The sequence below is a fragment of the Phyllostomus hastatus genome, unplaced genomic scaffold (genome assembly GCF_019186645.2).
Source record: "Phyllostomus hastatus isolate PE091 unplaced genomic scaffold, TTU_PhHast_1.1 phas_scaffold_78, whole genome shotgun sequence".
Taxonomy (NCBI): domain Eukaryota; kingdom Metazoa; phylum Chordata; class Mammalia; order Chiroptera; family Phyllostomidae; genus Phyllostomus; species Phyllostomus hastatus.
The window spans coordinates 78,445,657-78,467,891 of NW_025334041.1; positions in this window are offsets into that span (position 1 = coordinate 78,445,657).

Consider the following 22,235-nt stretch of genomic DNA (forward strand, 5'->3'; position numbering starts at 1 on the left):
CACCCATGTCATGTCACCTATGGATGTTTTCAGCATTACCTCTTTGTTCCTGTTGAGACTGGCACCTTTAGCAAATGAGAAAGGGTACCAAAGAAATAACGGAACTTTCTGTTACAGCCATTAAACTGAAGTTGGCCAAGCTTAAGAATGTTAGATATCTAATAAAATAAAATTCTTTTTTGATTTTTCAAAAGCATTAGGCTTCCAGGTGGGTAAGAAAGTAAAGGCTGACATTCAGACAGGGGCCTTTGTGCAATCCTGTGTTCTTGAGCTAATGTGAATTGTTAGGCTGCTTCTAATTCCCAAGAAATCCAGCCTTTCCACCTCTTGGATCTAAGGGTTATGGCAACCAATTGGATTTTGAAATTGATAGCCCAGTTGAAACCACATTCGAGGAAGATTTAGAATTATACTTGTCCATCAAAGGGCATTTACAGAGAAATCCCTGGCACTAGGTTAACATTTTAGATTTTCTCAGTATGTTATATATTGTTGGCAACTGCCCTGCCTGGTTTCAGGAGCTGTAACCCTCCATGGCTAAGGCTGAGTGAGAGACCTCCGGACCAGGAGACACTAAGGAGACAAGCTTATCTCCCTGGTAGGAGTGCTGCCTGCTCCTTGTCTGGCCCCCATTGCTTGGTTGGTTAGCCAATGATGGGTAAGATTCCTCAGAGGAGGATGGATCTAAGACAGGCACAATCAAGTGGGAAGGCACTCAGGGAGAGACTCAGGGGGCTGTGGAAAAGAAGGGGTGTTTGACCCCTGCCCCTCGGCTTTGACAAAGCCTGAATCCTCATTCTGCCTGCAAGACATCCAAATCTCCCGGCTGCCTTTGTCTCCTCTGCCCAACCCAAGCCGGTGACAATAACAAGGGGTGGTGCAACCCACACTGGGGACAGTGGACTTCCCGGGATAATTAGGCCTAAAAAAGGAATATGTAAAATCCTGTGAAACCTGCTTTGCTGAGGATGCTCTTAATTAGATTATGAAGGCCCAGGCAGGAAATGAATTTAGCTCCTTAAATTCTGTAGTTTTTTAGGTGATAAGACCCCAACTCAGTGTGAGCCCTTTTTAGCTCTGAATGTTATCTATGTGCTTGAATTCTCACTGGTTAATAAGCTGTGTCTGTATTCCTACCCAAAAGTACCTAATAAAAGCCTATTCAGCAAGATGGTAGCACTCTCTTCCCTTGAGAGGGTGGCCATGCTGTCCCTATTCCTCCACAGAACTCAATAGTCCATGTGTATTTCTCTCGTATCTCAACCATCCACAGTGGCTGTGGATACTGCTGGCCGGTATCTGCATCAATATATTAGGGTATGCTTCTGAAGATGACAGAATCAGAAACAGATGATAGAGGACAGTGAGGTTACATTTCCTTTTCAAATTGATGCCCAAACTCAAGTACAAGAGACATATGGAATTCCCTGCAGAGGGATGTAAGACAGGATTTATCCATTTTATAGCCAAGAAAACTAAGATCCAAGAAGAAAATGTTGGAAATGACACAGTCAATGTGTTTTGGAAGATGATAGAAGTCTGGGTCACCTGAATCCAGTTGTCTCCCACTATAGTGGGCCAACTCTCCCTCCATGGTTCATGCAGCATCTGGGCAGGATGACCAGCCCATTCTTCTGGCTCAGGAAAAACAATTGTTCAAGCATTCCTGGAATATCCCTCTGTCACCTTCCCTAAATTACAAAGGTGAAGCAAATGTAGAAAAGAATCTAAGTTTACAAAGGTGAAAAGTGGCTTCTGGAAATTTTTAATTGCCCAATTTTTTAAAATTTAAATAGTATAATAAGCCCCAGCACTCTTTATTGACACTGAAATGTTTAGAAGCTTTGATTAATTTTTAAATTTTTCTTCAAATCTTCTTCTCTAGTTTCCAGATATCTGGTATATTGTTTTGCTCATTTATTTTGTGATATTCTTCATTCATGAATATCATGTTCCCTTAGCACTTCAGCTGTCCTTTCCTTTTCATATCACAGACCCCTCTTATTACTAGTTCAATGTTAAAGCAGACTTTGCTCAATTTTGAAGTCCATAAGGGCAGCATTATGTTCAATTCATGCTTGATAAATGATGAACTAGACTTACTGGGGGATCACTTCATAAGTTTTATAAATGTCTAACCACCATGCATACACCTGAAACTAATGTAAAATTGAATATTAAATATAATCGAAATATTTTTTAAAATTTAAATTATAAACTAATGAATAAATGAAGGCTCATGCAGTTTTAGCCAAGTTCTTGTGCTTGGGCCCTACAAAAACTCAACAGCTTTATTCTATGTCTTTATCATAGATATCCACCTTTAGTAATATACTGGCTCTGAATCCTTTTTGACTCGTAAACAAAGTGAGATACTTGCCCCCTCCCATTCACATATCATCAAATATATGCTAGTGATCAAAGGGTAGCAGAGAGACATATCTCCTAAACATGCTGCCAGGTTAGGACACTACACTTAATGCTGACAGAAGACCCAAGGGGAAGTGGTCAAGATGTAAGTGTGTAGTGAGAGAGGCACAAGGTGCAATAAGAGAGGCTAGGCAGCAACCTGGTACCCAGGGAAGTGTGTCTGCCTGGGTGACATGGTGCTGTGGTAAATATGGACCCTCTCATAACCTGGCCACATGACATGTAGAGCAGTATAGCTCCACTGATATAATTTTACAATGTACTGGGAATAAATATTGTGTTCAGTAAACTTTTCCTGAATGATTTTACCTAGAACAGTGTCTATCTGGTATTATAGGCACTTGGAGAAGGAGCTTAGTTGTATCATTTTGTGTATAGGGCCTGTAGGTATAAGAAATGTCCAGACCTGTAGAGAATTGTTATAAAATTTTATTTGATCCAAGCTGAGGATATCTGCTGGGAAGCAAGATCTCAGATACTCCAGAGAATAACAGTTTAGTAGCTTCTTTTATGCATTTGAAATTAAGGAGGGAACTAAAAAAGATTATATGGGGGTGGGAGAAGGCAATGCAGAGATCAGATTACAGGATAGCTGACAGGATTGTGTGCTCTCTTGAGAGTAGTAGGGCCTCTTTCAAAGATTTGTTAATCTAGATGCACAGAAAAAATGCACAGAGCTTTCTTAAAGCAAAGATAAAGCTTTTGTTACTAAATAGTAATGTGGGATTCTGGTGCCTGCTGCCACCTTCTAGGCAAAACTCAAGAGGTAGAGAGTTGGTGAAAAAGGAAAGGAGTCTTATATTAAATAGCTACACAATTTTGGAAGAATGATAGTCTTCTGCCTCAAAACCCATCCCCTGTAAAATAACCAAAGGAAAAACCCCATCACCCTTTGCCAGATTAATTCAAGCCTGTGTCTGGAGTTCCTTTTGCCATTTAAAACACCATCCTTTGGGAAACACAGGCAGCTGCTACATGACCATCTAGGCAGCTTAGCTTACTTTGGGTCGCAGTCTGGCTTCAGGCATCTTTCTGGAGTCTGTGTATGTGCAGCCTGTCCAGCCATGCCACAGCTGCTGCTTCCCATATCCAGGGCCTAGGGCTGCTGCCAGACCACATGGTTTCCCAAGCCCACATGTCTGTGAATGATTTGGCTCCCAACAGCAAGAGTGAGAGGAAGGAGTAGGGGCAAGTCTCTGCCCTCCTTCCATTTAAATCTCCCAGCGCAAAATTCCATGTGCTCCAGAGTCATCCAGTTTTCTCAGGTAACCTGTCCTTTTGTCAGGCGAGACTGGTAGATCTGCACCTCCCCCTGTAGCCATGTTACAGAAGAGAATAGGAGGGTTCTCCCCTCTGTCAATCATTCTCTCCAGCCTGCACAAACTCTGTGCAAGGCTTCCCCCTCTGGTTTCTCTGCCCAGGGTGGGGGATCTGTCATCTCGCACTGCACTAGCTCAGTTTTTGAGGCAATGAGACACTACTGTGCTGGTTTGTTTACCCAGGAAATGTAGCCTCTTGTGGCACTGCCTTAACCTGGGGTTAGGGAAATCTGTCATGCACCATACTGGCAGCGCATGGCTTCAGTCCCCCCACTTCTTGTGTTTTCTGTGACCCTTTCCTCACTCAGTGTCTCTTCCGCCCAGCAATCTGGTCTGGTTTCCCTGTGTCACTTTTACTAAAAAGTTAAATGCCTGGGGCATGACTACCCACCTTGAACTGCCTAGTTAGGAATTTATAATCAGATTATGCTGGAGGTTACTTTCCATAGAACCTCCCCCCTGCCTTTTTTTGTCCACAGATCCATCTCATTGGCTCAAACTATTAAATGCTATTTGAAGAAGACAATGAAACTAGTGACACTCTTAGTCTTACATGGATTCTCAGTATCTCTGTAGGTAGAGTTTGCAGATTCCATTTCTCTTTTTGTGGCTTTTTTCTCTGCTTTTGGGCAGACTAAATTTCAATGATTATTCCAAGAGAACACATCTTTAAAAGGGGTTTGAAAAAGTAATCTCATTGTCTATAAGATCTAAGCTTTAGAAAGCTTTGGGGGAAATCATCTTAGATTTTTTCTGATACATCTCTTCTTTTTTCTCATAGTTCAGTGCCCCTCTTCTTTTACATAATCTCTCTGCTCGTGTCAGCAGTCTCAGGGAGATTTTAGGAGGTTTTGAACTTAACTCTTATCTAAATCTTCCAGTAAAAGTTAGACCTTTCTGTATGTTTCAGAAGATAGCTTTGAAAATCAACTTCATAAAGCCAGGGATTTCAGACTTATTGAAAGTTGGTGGATTTACGTAGCTCCACTTTACCAGCAGGGCCAGTCCTTGCTGAGCCTGGACTTATTTCCTTAACTGTAGGTGTCTCCACCTCAGGTTGTGCCTTCATCCTCAGCAGTGTTAAGTGTGACTTCTCTTTGTACTGCCTCCTGAGAGTCCAAAGTAGGCAGGAAGGGTGACTTCTGGATACCAACTATTCAGGAGATTCTTCCCTAAAAATGACTGGTGTAAAACACAATATAAATAGACCCACTTCAAACAGAGTCAGAGTTGCCACCCCAGAGTGAGACAGGATAGTAAGAAGCTGGGAAAGTTCCTTGGCAAGGGAAACTGAGACAACACAGCTGAACACAGTGGCCCAGCAATTTACAGCCAAGTACAAAAAGCACCTCCCTAGAGATAACCTCTAGGCCTCAGTTGTGTTTTAGCTCTTGGCCTAGAAATGCAGCAACCCCAGGTAGGTTATGCCTGAACCAACTGCAATGACTAAAGGCCCCCTGCCCTGGTGCTGACTAATCAGTGGAGACCATGACCCTGAAAGGGCACCCCTGGAGAACCAATGCATATTCTACTGAAACCCTCCCCTGAGACCTCCTCTAAGTTTCCCGCCTGAAAGAAAGGGATAAAAGCCTTAAGACAAAGGACCCAGGGCACTTTCTCTCTTTCTGGGGAGCAACCTGCACCATTCCTTTTCCTTTTCCTCCTCCCACTTTTTTCTTCACAGGCACATGTCTCCCAAACTCTAAGGCAATGAGCAGCTGGCAGCTTATCCCAGGCTGATTCCCTGAACCTGTCCCCAAAGCCCCTGCTTCTCTGACATTCCTGTGAGATAAGGCAGCCCAGACTCAGCTCTTTTATTGCTTGCCCTATGCTAGGCCCTTCTTTGTTTCACTGTACCCAGCTTTAATAAACACATCTTCATAGTCACCTGGACTTGTGCTGTGAAATCTTTCCTACACAAAATCAAGAACCCACACACTGGCCCTAGGCAGACCTGCTTAGGGCCAGGCCCCTTGTCCGGGAACAAGAGGAACTGCCTAACATGTCATAGTCCTCAAACCTTTGAAAATTGTAACTTGGAAAAACAACTTTCGGATTGGGCCTAAAACAGCATTGTGGTCCAAATAAGTGTTTGCAAAGCTAATAGGAAAGTAAATATTTTTGCTATAGGACTAAAAATTAAAGATATTTTTTTGAATTAGCATCACTATGGCAGATTATCTGCATGTATGGAAATTCCTTCCTTAGCTTAACACAGACATTCCTTTCTTCTATTCATATAGTTATTCCTCTTCCCTTTCTCATAAAAACTCCTAGTGTTCACCTTCTAATCAGAAAATTGGGGTTTCTGTTTGAATCAGTGCTTTCCAAATAGCTGCACTTTTGGTACTCAAATGTTATGTGCCTCTCATTTTGACCTTTTGTTTTTAGGTTAACACTGTCATGTGTATGTATCCTGTGCATGTGCATGCTCTGGGACCATTGTTATCAGAAAGGGGACATGGCCCTGAGCAGGTCTGCCTAGGGCTGGCCAGTTGTGTGTGGGTCCTGAACTTTGTGCCGGGAAGATTTCACAACACAAGTACAGGTGATTTTTAAAGAATATTTCTTAAAGCTGAGGACAGTGAAACAAGGAAGGGCTTAGGGTAGACGAAGCAATAGAAGAAAGCCTACGTGGGGCTGCTTTGGCTACTGGAAAGTAAGAGAAAAGGGGGCCTTGAAGACGGGTTCAGGGGGTTAGCCTGGGCTGAGCTGCCGCTCCCATTGCTCCCCTGGTTGAAAGTCTCATGGGGGCCCTTAGAGTTTAGGAGGTGCCCGCCTTTGAGGGAAGAATAGGGGGAAGCGGAAGGGGAAGGTACAGGTATATTCCTGGCAGAGAGAGCATTCACTGGGTGTTTTGTTTTAAGGATTTTTAAAGGCTGGGGGTTTAGGGGAGCTCTCAGTGAAGGATCTCAGTAGAATATTCATTGACTTTTCCAGCTGAATCCTTTCAGGGTGTGGTCTTCATGGATTGGTCAGCACCAGGGAAGGGGGTCGTTCATTAATCACTGTAGCTGGTGTGGCTTTGCTGCTTCTCTGGGCCTGGAGATGAAATACAACTGAGATCTAGATGTTATCTCTAGGCAGTTGAACTTCTGTATCTAGCTGTAAATTGCTTGACCAGCTCTCTCTCAGTTTCCCCTTCTATATGCTAAGGAATTTTTCTAGCTTCTTACTGTCCTGACTCAGTGTAATATAGTTTTGTTTTTAATTTTGTTTTCTTGGTCCACTTTTCAGGCACTGGCTGGAAGCTGGTCAGTTCCCCTTGATGAGCAGCTGATTAAGGTCAGACCCAGAACACCTCCCCTTATCAGGTTCTCATACTCCAGACACTCCAGAGCCTCCATACATGTAATGTTAATTCCTCTATATCTAGATGCCACAAAACTATGGACAGCCCTGTGCCTGGAGTCAGAAAAAATATTCAAATTAGCCAATCCACAGGGAATCAGAAACCTACCCAACTCCAACCCCACCACACCTGCCATACATAATGGTGCCCTATACCTCCAGCTTGCTGATGCCTTAACCCTGGAGGCCAATTGTTAGAGCAGGCATTTAGACAGATGTGAGCAGAGCATGAACAGTAGGCCAGGTACAGAAAAGGCCGCCCAGGGTGAAAAACCCAGGGTGAAAAGCCCTGGGTACCTAACAATGGGAAAAACTGAAAAAACAATTATTGTAGGGTGAGACTTCACCCCCAGGGTGACCTTCTATCCCCTAGCATATTGCTGGTCATGTGGCTTAGATCTCTTGACATTTCATATTGCTGGTCATGCAGTTTGGATCTTCCCCGGGGCTTCCCTGTCCACCCACCCCTGCTCCTGGCCTGTCGCTAGTCATGTGGTAGTCACCTTCAGAGGAAGAACGAGGGGGCTGGAAATGTCTCATGTGACTCCCGTGTAAGGACAGGAGATAATGGGACAGGCTCTAATAAATCATCTTAAAGAAGAAAGTATTTGGTCCCTCTTTCTAGAAGGAGAGCCCTTGCCAACACCCCAGGGCAGCTCTTTGAGTAGTGGCTGGGTTCTTTGCTTTTGGACACATTTTGCTTTGCTTACTCTCTATTGTGATTTGACTTCTTGGCTCTGAATTTTTTTCTCAGCCAAACTCAAGGACCAAATTGTAACATTTGCTGTTAACTACAACCTCTTATGTGTCTCTTCCTGGCAGCCTTCTCTCATTCAGAACTCTATGTAACAAAATATTCTGTCTTTCATCTACGCAAGTGTTACTATGTTGTGTGTCACAACTGAAAGAATTCTAAAATCTTATAAAACAGCAGGATGCCATTTAAGAGATTTTTTCTGTTCAGAATTGATACCTGGACTTAACTGGCTTAAATGATAAGGAAATCTTCCTTCTCACTTAATAAGAAATCCAAAATGATGTCAGTTTTAGCATTCACTGAGCAAGGTTTGGCCTCCTCTTCTATGTTGTTTCATTACAAAGACTCTTTCCTTTTTTTAAAAATTTTACTTTTTAGAATTTATTAAGTTAAATTGACATATAACATTTACATGCGTTTCATGGGTACAACATAATGAATAAGTAAATCAATATTTGTATATACTGTGAAATGATCATCATAATATGTCTAGTTAACATCCATCACCAAAGTAACAATTTTTTTTCTTATGATGAGAACTTTTAAGGTTTACTGTCTTAGCAACTTTCAGATATACAACAGAGTATTATAAACTATAGTCACCATATTGTACATTACATACCCATGGCTTATTTAGTTTATAAATAGTTTTTTACAACAGTTTTTAAAAGATTTTGTTTATTTATTTTTAGAGAGGGGACAGGAGGGAGAAAGAGGAGAGAAACATCAATGTGTGGTTGCCTCTCGAGTGCCCCCTACTGGGGACCTGGCTGCAACCCAGGCATGTGCTCTGACTGGGAATTGAACTGGCAACTCTGGTTCACAGGACAGTGCTTGATCCACTGAGCCACACCAGTCTGGGCTATAAATAGAAGTTCGTACTTTTTGACTCCTTCACCCATTTTTCCCACCCTTCACTTACTGCTTCTGGCAATCACTAATCACTTCATTGCATCTATGGGCTTTTGAAAAATTCCACATATAAGTGAAATCATATGTTTTTTGTTTCCTCTTTCTAACTTATTTTACCTAGCATAATGCCCTCTATGTCCATCCAAATTGTGTCATTTGTGACAAGATTTCCTTCTTTTTATGGCTGAATTATATTCATTGCATGTATGAAATATCACATCTTCCTTATCCATTAATGAATTTGCTTTCAGAGCTTGACTATTGTAAATAATGCTGCAATGAACATGAGAGTAAAAATATCTCTTTGAGTTAGCTTTTTTTCCTTTGGATAAATCTGCAGAACTGGAATTACTGAATCATATGGTAGTTTTATTTTTAAAATTTGAGAAACCTCCATACTGTTTTCCATAGTGGCTGTACCAATTGGCATTTCTACCAACAGTGCACAAGGGCCCCCTTTTCTCCACAGCTTCACCGACACCTTTTATCTCTTGTCTTCTCTGTATTGTGTCTGTATTTACGACAGTGCAATACTGTTTTGATTAGTATAGCTTTCCAGCTCTGCTTTTTCCCCTCAGGATTGCTTTGGCTGTTTGGGATTTCTGTGGTACCATAGAAGTTTTAAGATTTTTTCTATTTGCATAAAAAGCCACTGTAATTTTGATAAGGATTGCATTAATACCAATAGATGTTTTTGGACAGTATTAGACACATCAGATAAAATAGGCTTTAAGCCAAAACAGTAACAAGAGACAAAGAAAAACACTAAATGACAACATTCTTTCATGATTAAAAGCCTCAACAAATTGGGTAACAAAGTAACATAGCTGAAAATAATGAAGACCACATATGACAAGCGCATAGCTAACATTGTACTCAATATTAAAAAGAAACTGAAAGCTTTTCTTTTAAGATCAGAAAGAAGACAAGTGTACCTACTCTCACCAATTTTATTTAGCATAAACTGGAAGTACTAGCTGGGGAAATCAACAAAACAAAGAAATAAAAGGCATCCAAATAAGAAAAAAAGTAAAATTATTATTTATTCTAGAAGATATTATTTTATAGCTAGATATTCTGGAGACTCAACCAAAAAACTTTTAGAACTTATCAAATCTAGTAAAGTTATAGAATATAAAATAACATGTAGAAATTAGTTATCTCTCACTTTCCTCCTTGGGAGAAATCATGGCTCAAATATTTCTTAATCCTAAACTGTGCCTTCGGAGAGTGTTGATGTGGATAAAGTCAAGTTGTTCCTTTTACTCTCTGAGTGCATCCAAAGTCACTGGTTTGCTTTTTTGTTGTTGTTGTTTTTGTTTGTTTTTTTTTCTCCAGTGATGTGTTAGAATATCATCTCTGAAGGCTGTCTTGTCTGCAGACGGTTGTCTAAGACATTGTTTCCAGGGGTTCCCTGACCTTGCCTGACAGAAGCTGGCTCATGGGCCACTGCAGGTCGCATGGCCAGGACTTAGGTCAGACTGCCTATTATCCAGTGCAGGGTTGGGTGAGACTTCTCTGTGGTCTTTTAGCATAGTGTGTGGATCCCCACAGTTACCACAAAGGCATATTGGCCTGCGGATAGATGGCAAATTGTTGTTGAAGGGGAGGGCAAAAACAAGGGACATCTAATCCTGGCATATGCTATTCTCACTCCTCATTCATTGTCTTGAAAAATAGCTTTTAGATGCTGTTGGGCTGGCTGACTAATCCCATTAAATATTCCTTTGGCCACATTCTTAGTGTTTCCAAATCCAAAAGGAAGCTCTGCTTCCTTTTTGACTAAAAATTCCATTTTTAAGTAATTTTTTTCTCTTTGTATTTTACTATAAGCAGTCAGGAGAAGCCAAGCCACATCTTCAACACTTGGCTTAGAAATGGCTTCATTTAAATATACAGTTCATTACTTGCAAGTTTTACTTTCTGTAAAACACTAGAACACAAACACAAAAATTCAGTCAACTTCTTTGTAACACTTGATAACAAGAGTGGCCCTTCCTCCATTGTCTAATAAAATGTTCCTCATTTCCATCTGAGATCTCATCAGAATGGGCTTCACCCTCCATATTTCTACCCACTTTCTGTTCAATATTACTCAAGTATCCTCTCAGAAGACTGAGGCTTTCTTTACAGCTCTCTTTACTTTTGGACCCCTACCAGAATCCCCTTAACAGTCATTTCATGGCAAGTTAGGCTTCTGGCGTGCGTATCAAAACTCTTCCAGTCTTCACCTGTTACTCAGTTTCATAGCTGCTTCCACATTTTTAGGCTTTTGTTACAGTAGCATCTCCACTTCTCAGTGCCAATTTCATTCTTCAGGAAGTGAGGAAAAACTTTGGGGAACCCCCAACTCCCTACCCCCAGGATACTTCCTCCAAAATATCATCAGATTGTAGTATGCCCAATCCCAAGCTAATGTCTAAAAATGGGACCACCATTAGATTAGAATAAGCAGGATTCAGGCTAGAAACAGTCTCTGTTGAAATTCATGGAAACGTGGAGAAGTTTATATGCCTGAAAAACAAATTATGGATCTCTTTGTTTTAAAAAAAGAGAAAATAGAAATGGATGCTGGGTAGAGAATCATCAGTATTTGCTGTCCCTTAGTATACACCTTTATTTGCCTTCATCCTCTAAACTCACTTTTACAAATACTAGCTTTTTAACCTTGGGCAATTTCCTTATGCTCCGTAATCTTGAATTTCCCTATCTATGGTATAATTTTAGGAAAAAGAAGTCTCCAGGTAAATTCCTCACCCTTAATATATAAAACAAAACATGATATGACTGATGGCTGATATTTCCTTGATCTTTAAACTAAGTCCTGTTTTTTCCAACTGAGAAATTGGTTTTAGAATACAAATGCTTCTGCTCTGGCTGATGTGGCTCAGTGGATTGAGTGTGGGCTGTGGGGTCGCCAATTAGGTTCCCAGTCAGGGCATATGCCTGGGTTGCAGGCCAAGTCCCCAGTGGGAGCCACACGAGAGGCAACCACCCATTGATGTTTATCTCCCTCTCTTTCTCCTTCCCTTCTTCTCTCTCTAAAAGTAAATAAAAATAAAGAAAACTTTTTAAAAAGGAGATTCTTCTTTTAAAAAAGTACCCTTCTTTAAAAAAAAAGAGAATGCAAATCCTTCTGAAAAGGGGAGTAACTGACTATCCCATTGAGGGGTGGCTGATGGGATGCTGTCCCATGGTCAGGAGTGGCAGGAAGAAGGGGAAATATAGGGCAGTTTAAGCATGTTGGTGAACTCAGATTTAGGGAGCAGGGGCACAACTAAATCCCAACCATCCTCTATGCTACTTTACTTTTTCCTAGCATGGTAAATGTCTCAAAGCCTATGAAGAAAAACTTTAAGGCTAAAAGAAGGCATTCATTGGGAAATAACCAGCTGTGGGAACTTGGAAACATCTCTGCCAAAACACAAAAGTGATGACTTACCAGGAAAAGATGGCTGCAGGGAAATGGTTGGGTAGATACTGGGAAGACGGAAAGAATACTTGCCGAGGAGACAGAAACCAAGTCCAACTCCACCTTCACCATTTCCTCTCAATTATACCCTGAGCAAATTCTGAGCCTATTTGAGCCCCAGTATTGCCATTTGTCAAGTGACAGTAAATATGTCTGTCTTTCTCAACCTTTCAAGGGGACTGTGAGAACTGAGTGAAAATGGAAATGAAAGTGTTTTGAAAAACATTGTTCTTCACTGATGTGGACAAGAATATGCCTTGTTTCTGTAAGGATACTTCAAGTTTCCACAGCTACCTTCTTTCTTTACTAATCAGATCAGACAGCAAATTTAACATCCAGAAAAATATCTGTGTGGAAGGTATTTTTGAATGTTAGAGTTTTGGAAAACTAACAGTACAAACACCAATCTATTCTCCCATGAGTAACTGATATGAGAAGATGTCCAGGTAAAATTCCTGCCAAATGATTCCTCTGCTAATAACAGATACGTACAGAAACATAAAGATGAAACACCACCACTAATGACAAAAGGTCAGGCAAAGCCAGTTTAGGGCCTCAATGAAATAATAGCAAGACAGTGAAATTAACATGGCAGCATCTCACAGCCCATCAGCACTAAGAGAACCTTCATTTAGTGCTTGGAAATTTCTGAGTCTCCCAGACACTTGTTCATGACAATCACTTCATCTTTTTGAAGCAGTCTCCTTTAGGGGAGTAGTCTCAGGCTCAGGGATCATTTCCATGGCAATTGATGCCTCTAAAACAGCTTTATTGAGATTTTGAATAATTAACAGTTCCCAAATTAATTTCTGTGCTCACGGTTGCCCTTTCATCTCCAAATGATGCTTTCACTGTAATTTTTATAAATGAAAAGGCTAAAGACATAGACTTCAAATGCTCAGTGGTGGCGCAGTTGGGGATAACACATCCTCTGAGATATTACCTGTCTGCCAAAGCCCTGTGGCCAGTTGGAGTCTGTGGCTGAAATCAAGGACTTTCTGTGGAGCTACTGTTCTGAGGCCTTGTGTGCATGCATTTGTGTGCTTCTGGGCTGTGTATGATGCGTGTCAGCAAAGTGGGTGAAGGAAATAGAGGAGGATGATTCCTCCCACCTGCATTTTGCCTCTGCTGCCTCACAAGGATACACACGGGCAGACATTGTCCCTTCTTGACCTTGGGCTTTTTATCTGTAATGCTACATCATAAAAGCTCTTTTTTTTTTCAGTCTGTTCAGAAGAAGTAGTTAAATAACAGATCATTAGAAAGTAATTCCACAGAGGAGTTTCCTGTCATGACTCATCAAATAGAAAACCTAATCCATCTCTGAGACTAGTTTATGCCTTCTGTTTTGTGAAACACATCTAGCCTTCTTTAATAAAACATTTCTCTCTCAACTCCTATGGCACCAATAACTCCCCATTGCTCAGCCCTGACCCACCCTTATATTCATTTCTATTGCATTCAAGTCCTGTCTCAGTGGAAGGACTCTGAGATTCTTGCAACTGGGGCCAGTGCCTTACATGAAAGCTTGTACATTAGTTAACAGTGGCTTAGAAGTCAACAAACATTTCTAGTTTTCCCTAGAAAGTTGCTTGATTTCTTTATGCCTCAATAATTTCTTCTGAAACATTGGAGTATTAAAATGAATATGTAACTCAGAAAAGTTGGTGTGATTATTAAATAAGGCAAAACACCTAAAGCCTTTAGTACGGTTTCTGACAAATAATAAGTACTGAACAAATGTTATAATTACTTAATAATAGTAGCCAAAAATGTTATAGTGTTATCTATAATGATGATCTTGAATACTCTAAGAACCTGAAGTATTTTAGGGGTCAGGGAAAAAATGTTACATTCAAATTCAATACAGAATTAGTCTTTAGTGGGTTTTAATAAAATTTTGACTTTTTAACTGTTTTCAGTTGCCTAGACATTTGATATACTTCAGAGTGTCTTTATTTTTCCTGGAAGGAAAAAAAAATAGGTATTTTGACTATGATCACATCTATGATGTTTTCTTTTCTTTTCTCCTTCTTCTTCTTTTTTTTTCAGGATGGTGTTCTCTATCTGAAAATGGCAGATGCAAGTTTAACCTTCCTTTCTGCATTGGATTCTTATAAGCACTCCTAACCCCTCTCTGCAAAGCCTGTGGCCTTCTCATATATGGTGTGCTCTTTGGGACTCACCAGCAGATCCTAGCATCTACAAGGCTGCCTCCTAATTTGGGTGCAAGAGTTCAGCAGATCCAAAAAGGCAGAGACTTTCTGTCTGCTTGGTACTGACTTCCCTCAGTCCTGGGGTTTATATCATGCCAAACTATAATTTTTATAGCATTAAGTACCAGGAGGAAGTTATACTATCTATATCGTGCCAAACTATAATTTTTATAGCATTAAGTACCAGGAGGAAGTTATACTATCTGGGACTTGGTTTGAGGTACAATAAACTTCAAGTCTCCACACAGGCCCTCCCTCAGCCTAGGGACAATTTGTCACATTGGATGAGTCACACAGAAATGTAATGTATATCACAGTGGAAATCCATTTGCTCTAAGATTTCCAGTTTCTGAAACTGCCCTTTTTCCTCAAGATCCAGATTAAATAATTTGAAACCTGAAGGAACATACTAGGGGGAATCTGTTGTGTCTTCACCAAAGATTGCCGAGAGGGGAAGGGGCCAGTTCCCTGGGGTTGCCATCTCCTCAGCTCCTGAGGCTGGCTTGATTTGCATGATAATAGGCAACTTAGTCTTCCTTCATTTCCTGAAAATACCAAAAATGTTTATATGGTAAGTATTTACTGGAAAAAAAAATGAAGGTACTGAGAAGTAATGCCAGTCCATGCAGGGAAGAAAACCACACAAAGCCACTGTCAAATACAGTGATTTATTGAAATTCCCTGACAAATGGAATCACCAGCAGCTGAGGCCCTTCATGGTCCCTGGGCCTACACAGGTGGGTGTCCTTCTTTTCTCCTTCACCTCATGTTTTTCTGTTTCTTGCTTTTTCTAGAATCTTACTCTCCTGTGTCTCAAGAGAAAAAGTGAACAATTCTCAAATTCATTTAACTTTTGTAGGAAGAGAATTTTAAGTGTTCTGATATCTCATTTTTCCCAGAAACCCTTGGGAAAATATGGATGGTGACATTATGTTTATTACCTCAAGAGAAGTATCAAAGAGTTTGTATATGAAACATGAAAAAGAATTCTCATATTTGTGTGGTATTCCCACTACCTTAGTAACTGGAGGCAGCTTCAGCCATTTTTTTAACGGTACATTTTTACAGTAAATAAGAGAAGAAGAAGCCACTGGGCTAAGGATAATCAGATAAAAATTTAGAAAGGATACAAATGTGGCCTTAACCTGAGTTCTGAGTTCTAAACCCTTCAGAATGCAAATGAAAAGAGAGGTGATGTGACAACATGGCAAAGTGCCTTATGCTTGATGTGGCCTTAGGCTTGAGTTACGGCCAATGCAGTGTAAGTAGACATAATGTGCACTCTTCTTAGGTACATGTTCTCAAGTGTGTGTCTGTGCGTTCTTTCCCCTTCTGCCAGCTGAAGGAGTAGAATGCTGAGGGCCTGAAGGAGAAAAAGCCACAGACAGAAGGAGCCTGGATTGCTCTCTCTTATTTTAAAGACTGTATTTATCTTTTAGAGAGAGAGGAAGAAAAACATTGATGTGTGAGAGAAACTTTGATCAGTTGCCTTGCACACACCCCCAACTGTGGACCTGTTTGCCCGCAACCCAGGCATGTGCCCTGACCAGGAATTGAACTGGCAACCCTTCACTTTGAGGGTCGATGCCCAACCCACTGAGCCACCGTGGTCAGGGCAAGAGCCTGGATCTCTTAAGGACTGTACGGAACAGAATTTCCTTTTCAATGCACAATGGACCTGGAATAATGTCCACATTAATTTCCTCTTGATAAAGAGAAGAAATGAGTAGGATGTTGCTTAAATTCCACATCTGTACTTTGTCCTGGGTCTTTCTTTCTTCTTAGAGAGGGATGCCTGTCTTTACTAAACAGTGTCATTTCCTTATCTTCAGTACTGGCCTCAGAAATCACCTTCCTAAAAAAAAAAACTTCATTTTGAAGTGGCTATTTATTCTACATTAGCCCAGTTTACACTAGGATTATTCTCATATTTTAAAACTTGTAACTGTTATTGACCCTTGCTAGATCAAGCTTGAAGTCCAAATGGAGAAACCAGTAACTTCTTTATTTCTTCAGATGAATATATAAATTAGTAGTAGAGTTCTTTGAGCAGAGACTGGCAGACTTGTTCTGTAAAAGGCCTCATAGAAAATATTTTAGGCTCTGCAGGACACACAGTGTTTATCATGACTACTCTACTCTGTTGTTGTTTTAGCAGGGAAGCAGCTATAGACCACCCCCCACCCAAAAAAAAGCACGGTTTTGTTCCAATAAATGTGTATTTACAAAAACAGGCAGCAGCCCTAATTTAGCCTGCAGAGCATAATTCAATGACTTCTTAGACCTTCATACCTTCCTGCAGGGTGCATATCTTTTTGTCAATAATGAGCACTTTGGTAGCCATACTAATGACACATGCATCTCTTTATATGAGAGAGCAGAGCTCAGTGCCTGGAAATCAACAAGATCAGTCAATGTTCCTTAATTCAAATTGAACTGGAAGCTGCTTAACTTTGGAATAAGTCGGGGTAATAGTCACCCTGGAGTAAGAAAAACTCAATTTACATTCAAGACGAATCCTTTAAAATACTTTATTTTTTCTTCCTTACCTAAAGTTTCATTGTTTACACCTTATTGACTTGATTGCTTTTGAATGATTGCTCCAGGAAAAACAACAATAAAGAAAGCAATTAAATCATCACTTCTAAGTCCAATATCTGGCTATTACAATACATATATGTGTTGGATATAAATTATATAAGTGTGTGTATATGTCCTTTTTTATATGTATACTTAAAACCAAGTATATCAGACTACATAGACTTATTTTTTACAAGAACATATACAAATTACCTCATATCATTAATATGGAAAAATAGTCTCAACCTAACATTTATCTTTTATTTGTCTATGCATAATAGCTGTTTAATAAATATTTCAGAATGAATAAATAGAATGTTTTATTATAATATCCTTTATAATGCTGCATCATTTTCCATTTACTATAGGATGCTTAATAACATTTTAACAAATTTATTTATTGATTCTTTGTTTATTCCAATGTTTTAAATTCATTTTGAATGTCTATTATATTTTTACAGTAAGATAAAATCACAGGAAAGATTAAAATATGTGGCAAATTTTAAGGCTTTTTATAAATCTTGATAAATTTCAGGAGAGCTAGAATTTTAATCAAGGCAAACAAATTATCAACTTGCTCTATTTCCAACCAAACTTACGATGTCAGAGACACTCAAAGTTTTATAAACTTCAGAGTGAGAAACGAAGTTGAATCTGAGTGAGAAAAATTAAGCCATTTCCTTGTGATTTGGTAGAGACCTGTAATGGAAGGGGCTCACTATGCAGCCGAGTCAGTTCGGGTCATCACACCTTTATTGAATTACTGGTCTGGAAGGCTTTGGGTTTGACTCTGCCCATAAGTTCTCATATTCTTGAATAAAGGGAGTTCATGCATAAAGTTAAATGACCCAATTCAATCTGTGAGGCCAGTATTACCCTGAAACCAAAACCAGATGAAGACATCATAATAAAATAAAACTACAGATGAATGTATTTTGCAAGTATAGATGCAAAATTTTCAAAAAAAATACTAGCAAACTGCATCCACTAACATATAGAAAGAATTACGCACCATGACCAAATGGGATTTATCTCAGGAATGCGAGATTTGTTCAACCTGTGAAAACCACTTAATGCAATCCACCATACTAAAGAATAAAAAATAATAACCAAATTATCATCTCAATACTTCCAGAAAAAGAATTTGACAAACCCAACACTGTCTCATAATAGAAACACTTATGAAAGCTAAGAATAGAAAAGAACTTCCTCAACTTGATATAGGACATCTGTGAAAACCTCACATTTAACATAATACTTAAGGGTCAAAGACTGGATGCTTCTCCCCTAAGATCAGATGTCTGCTCTTGCCACTTCTATTTGATATTGTACTGGAGGTTCTAGCTCGGGTTATTAGAGGGAAAAAAGGAAACAAAAGGCATCATCCATATTTGAAAAAGGAAGTGAAAAAATCTCTACTTGCAGATGATATAATCTTATACATAGAATATCCAAAGAGATGCATAAAAATTATAGTTAATAAACAAATTCAGTAAGTTTGCAAGATACAAGATCAATATATAACATCAATTGTATTTCTATATATTAACAATGAACAATCCAAAATTAAATTTAAAAAACCCAACACAGTAAGGTCAAAAACAATAAAACATTTAGGAATGAATTCAACAAAGGAAGTGCAAAACTTGTACCCTGAAAACTGCAAAACATTGTTGAAAGAAATTAAAGAAGACCTAAATAAATGGAAGGATAACCTGTGTTTATGGATTGGTAGGCTTAATATTGTGAGGACGGTAATTCTACTCAAACTAATTTACATACTTAACATAATTCCACTTTTTGTAGATACTGACAGGCAGATCCTAAAATTCATATGGAAATGCAAAGGTATCAAAATAGATAAAACAGCCTTGAAAAAGAGCAAAGCTAGAGCATTCAACCTTTTCACTTTCAAAATTTCCTACAAAAGCTATGCAGTACTGGCATAAGGTTAGATATACAAGGTCTGTCGAGAAGTTAACCAGACATATAATATCAAAAATGGAGACATTTATTGAAGAAGATATAAAATACAAGAAACATTGTACACAGGACAATGGTGCCTCAGTCCCTTTCAAAGTCGGCACCTCACACACTTCTCCCAAATGCTATCAGCTGCCCCATTGTATTTTCTTGAATCTCATCGATGGTCTGAAGTTTCTTCCCTTTCAAAAGTGATTTTAGTTTTGAGAAAAGCCAAAAGTCTCAGGGCACCAAATCTGAGCTGTAGTGAACTGAGTTACCTGGGTGATTTGACATTTTGCCAAAAAACTCTGAACAAAATGTGATTCACAAGTGAGCGTGTTGTTGTGTTGAAGCTGCCAATCACCAGTTGCCCATAGCTGTAATCTTCTGAATCATCCAAACAGTTTCCACAGAGGAATGGTCAAGCTTAATACAAAAATGCATGCAGATTTGTTGCTCCATTCGCTCAGTCATGTTGAGTGCGATGGCCACACAGTACACATACTCAATGGCATCTGTTGCCCCCACTGACTTGTGCAGTGAAGTCATCATTGTTTACAAATGTGCATTCCAGTTCACTCTTCTTGGCAGCCAGGTTACATCAATTTCAGGTAAACTGTTCTCTTTATATTAACAATGGCTGTACTTTTTCTGGACAGCCCTTGGTATAGATCATTGGAATAGAAGTGTCATCCCAAAAATAAACCATTACATTAATGGTCAGTACATTTATGGCAAGGATACCAAGACAATTCAAAGGGAGAATAAGTCTTTTGAACAAGTGGCACTGAGACACTGGGTAGCCACATAAAAAAAAAGGTTGGACCCCTTTTTTATATCAAACAAAATTAACTAAAAATGGATTATAGACCTAAGTATAAAAGCTGAAATTATAAGTGTTATAGGAAAACATGGGAGTAAAGCCTTGTAACATTGGGTTAGCCAAACTTTCTTAGATATAATATCAAAAGCACACATGAAAAGCACACACAGAACAAAATAGATCAACTGCACTTCATCAAAATTAAATTTTCTTGTGTTTGAAAAAATATCAAAAAGTTTTAAAAATATGCTATGATCAAAAGGAAACATAATAAATATGTTGGTGAAGATGTGAAAAAATTGGAATCTTCTTTAATTGCTAGTGAAAATGTGAAATGGTTAGGCCACTTTGGAAAACAGTTTTGACCATTCTTCAGAAAGTTAAACATGGAATTACCATATGACCCAGTGACTCCACTTCTAGTCACGTGTCCAAGAGAAATGAAAACATATGTCCATAAAAGAACTTGGACACAAATATTTATAGCAGCATTACTCATGATAGCCAAAAAATGGAAAGAACCCAAATGTCCATTAAATGATAAAGAAACAAAATATAGTATATTGAGACAATGAAGTAGTATTGGGCCATAACAATAAATGAATGATACAGGCTATAACATGGATGAAAACAGGCTATCACATGGATTGAAAACATTGTGCTAAGTGAAAGAACTCAATCACAAAAGACTATGCTGTAGAATTTCATTTCTGTGGACTGTCCAAAACAGACGAATGCAAAGAGACACAAATTAGATTAGTGGTTGCACTTGGGTGGTAGGGCTAGGGAGAAGTAGGGAGTGACTGATAATGGGCATAGGATTCCATTTGGAAACATGAAAATGTTTAAATATTGATAGTGATAATGGTTGCATAACTCTGCCTATACTAAAACCACTGAATTAATAAATAGGTACATTGTATAGTGTGTTAAATTATATTTCAATGTAGCTACCAAACTTTTAAAAAAGTCAAGTGAATGAAGGAAAAAAAGGAAGGCCCTTGCTGGTGTAGCTCAGTAGATTGAGCACGAGCCTGTGAACCAAAGGGTCGCTGGTTTGATTCCCAGTCAGCGTACATGCCTGGGTTGTGGGCCAGGTTCCCAGTAAGGGGCGCATGAAAGGCAACCACACATTGATGTCTCTCTCCCTCTCTTTCCCCTTCCCTTCCCCTCTTTCTAAAAATAAATAAATAAAATCTTTAAAAAAGGAAAAAAAAATAGGTCAATTTTCCTTATGAAAATCATAATCACCACTAAGTTCAGAAGATAAAGAGGGAGAGAGACCACTGGCCTGAGAGGGTTCACCTATCACTCAGAACAGTAATTTAATGAAGTGATTTCTCCTATTTTTTTTCTGATCCTGGAATTCATAGTAAGGATAGAACAACAGACCCTAATTCATTTCCATTTGCTAAAATGTGCCTTTGAGCTTAATGTGACCTTTGCATATTCAAAAACAGGGCTTTGTCTTTAAATAATGACTGAATGTTGCATCAACTAGTTCATGGGCATGGGTACTTGCAAGTAACTGATATGTCCAGAAGGTACATGGTAAACCTTTTCTCAGAGAAAAATAACCGTATCTCATTTTTGAGATGTTATATGAGTAATCTTCCCCAGTGAAGAAACTTGCAAACTGAACTGATCACACTGAGTCAAAATGGGGCGCTTGGGAGGAGTTCTTATCTTTGGAACAAAGCTGTGTTAAAATTGTGTAGTAGAAGATGTAGACCATGCAGAATTTTGGTCCATGTTCCTGAGAGGAAGCTCCACTAAAATTATCCTTGACCTGCAGTCTCACTCTGTTGAGACAGGGGAGAATAAATTAAGAATTTATTGACAAGGGGAAAGGGCAAAACTGAGGCAGATAGTTAAGCAAGGCTGAGTAATTCACAGCCGGCTAATAAATTGCAAGATCTTACCTTCTCTAACCAAGGACACTTAGGGTCAAATCGTTTACACACTACAGACCATGCAGGGGCAGATCTGCCTTGGTCCTTGTTCCTTTCTGGTGACATTCTTTGAAAGTGAAACTGACTACAGAATGACGCTGATCCCTCTATGCATCCATTTTGATACATCAGCTTATCAGAGGACATACCTGGAAACTGATGAATATTGTGGTTGATACCTCCCCTAAAATTCCTGACAGGAAAAAAAAGATAAAAGCTCTTAAGGTAAAGAACCCAGTGCACACACTGTCTTGAGCGTGCCAGTGCCCTTCCCCACATCCCTCTCTTTCCTCAGGCATGTGTCTTTGCTTTCTTTGTCCTATGCTCCAAGGGTCCACGTGAGACTTGCAACCAGGGGAGCAGCGGGCAGCAGCAACTCTTCTTGGGCTAATCCCTTGAAACTGTCTCCAAGGGCCTTCATTTTGCCTCTGTAACTGGTTTCCTGAGGCTGTGCAGCC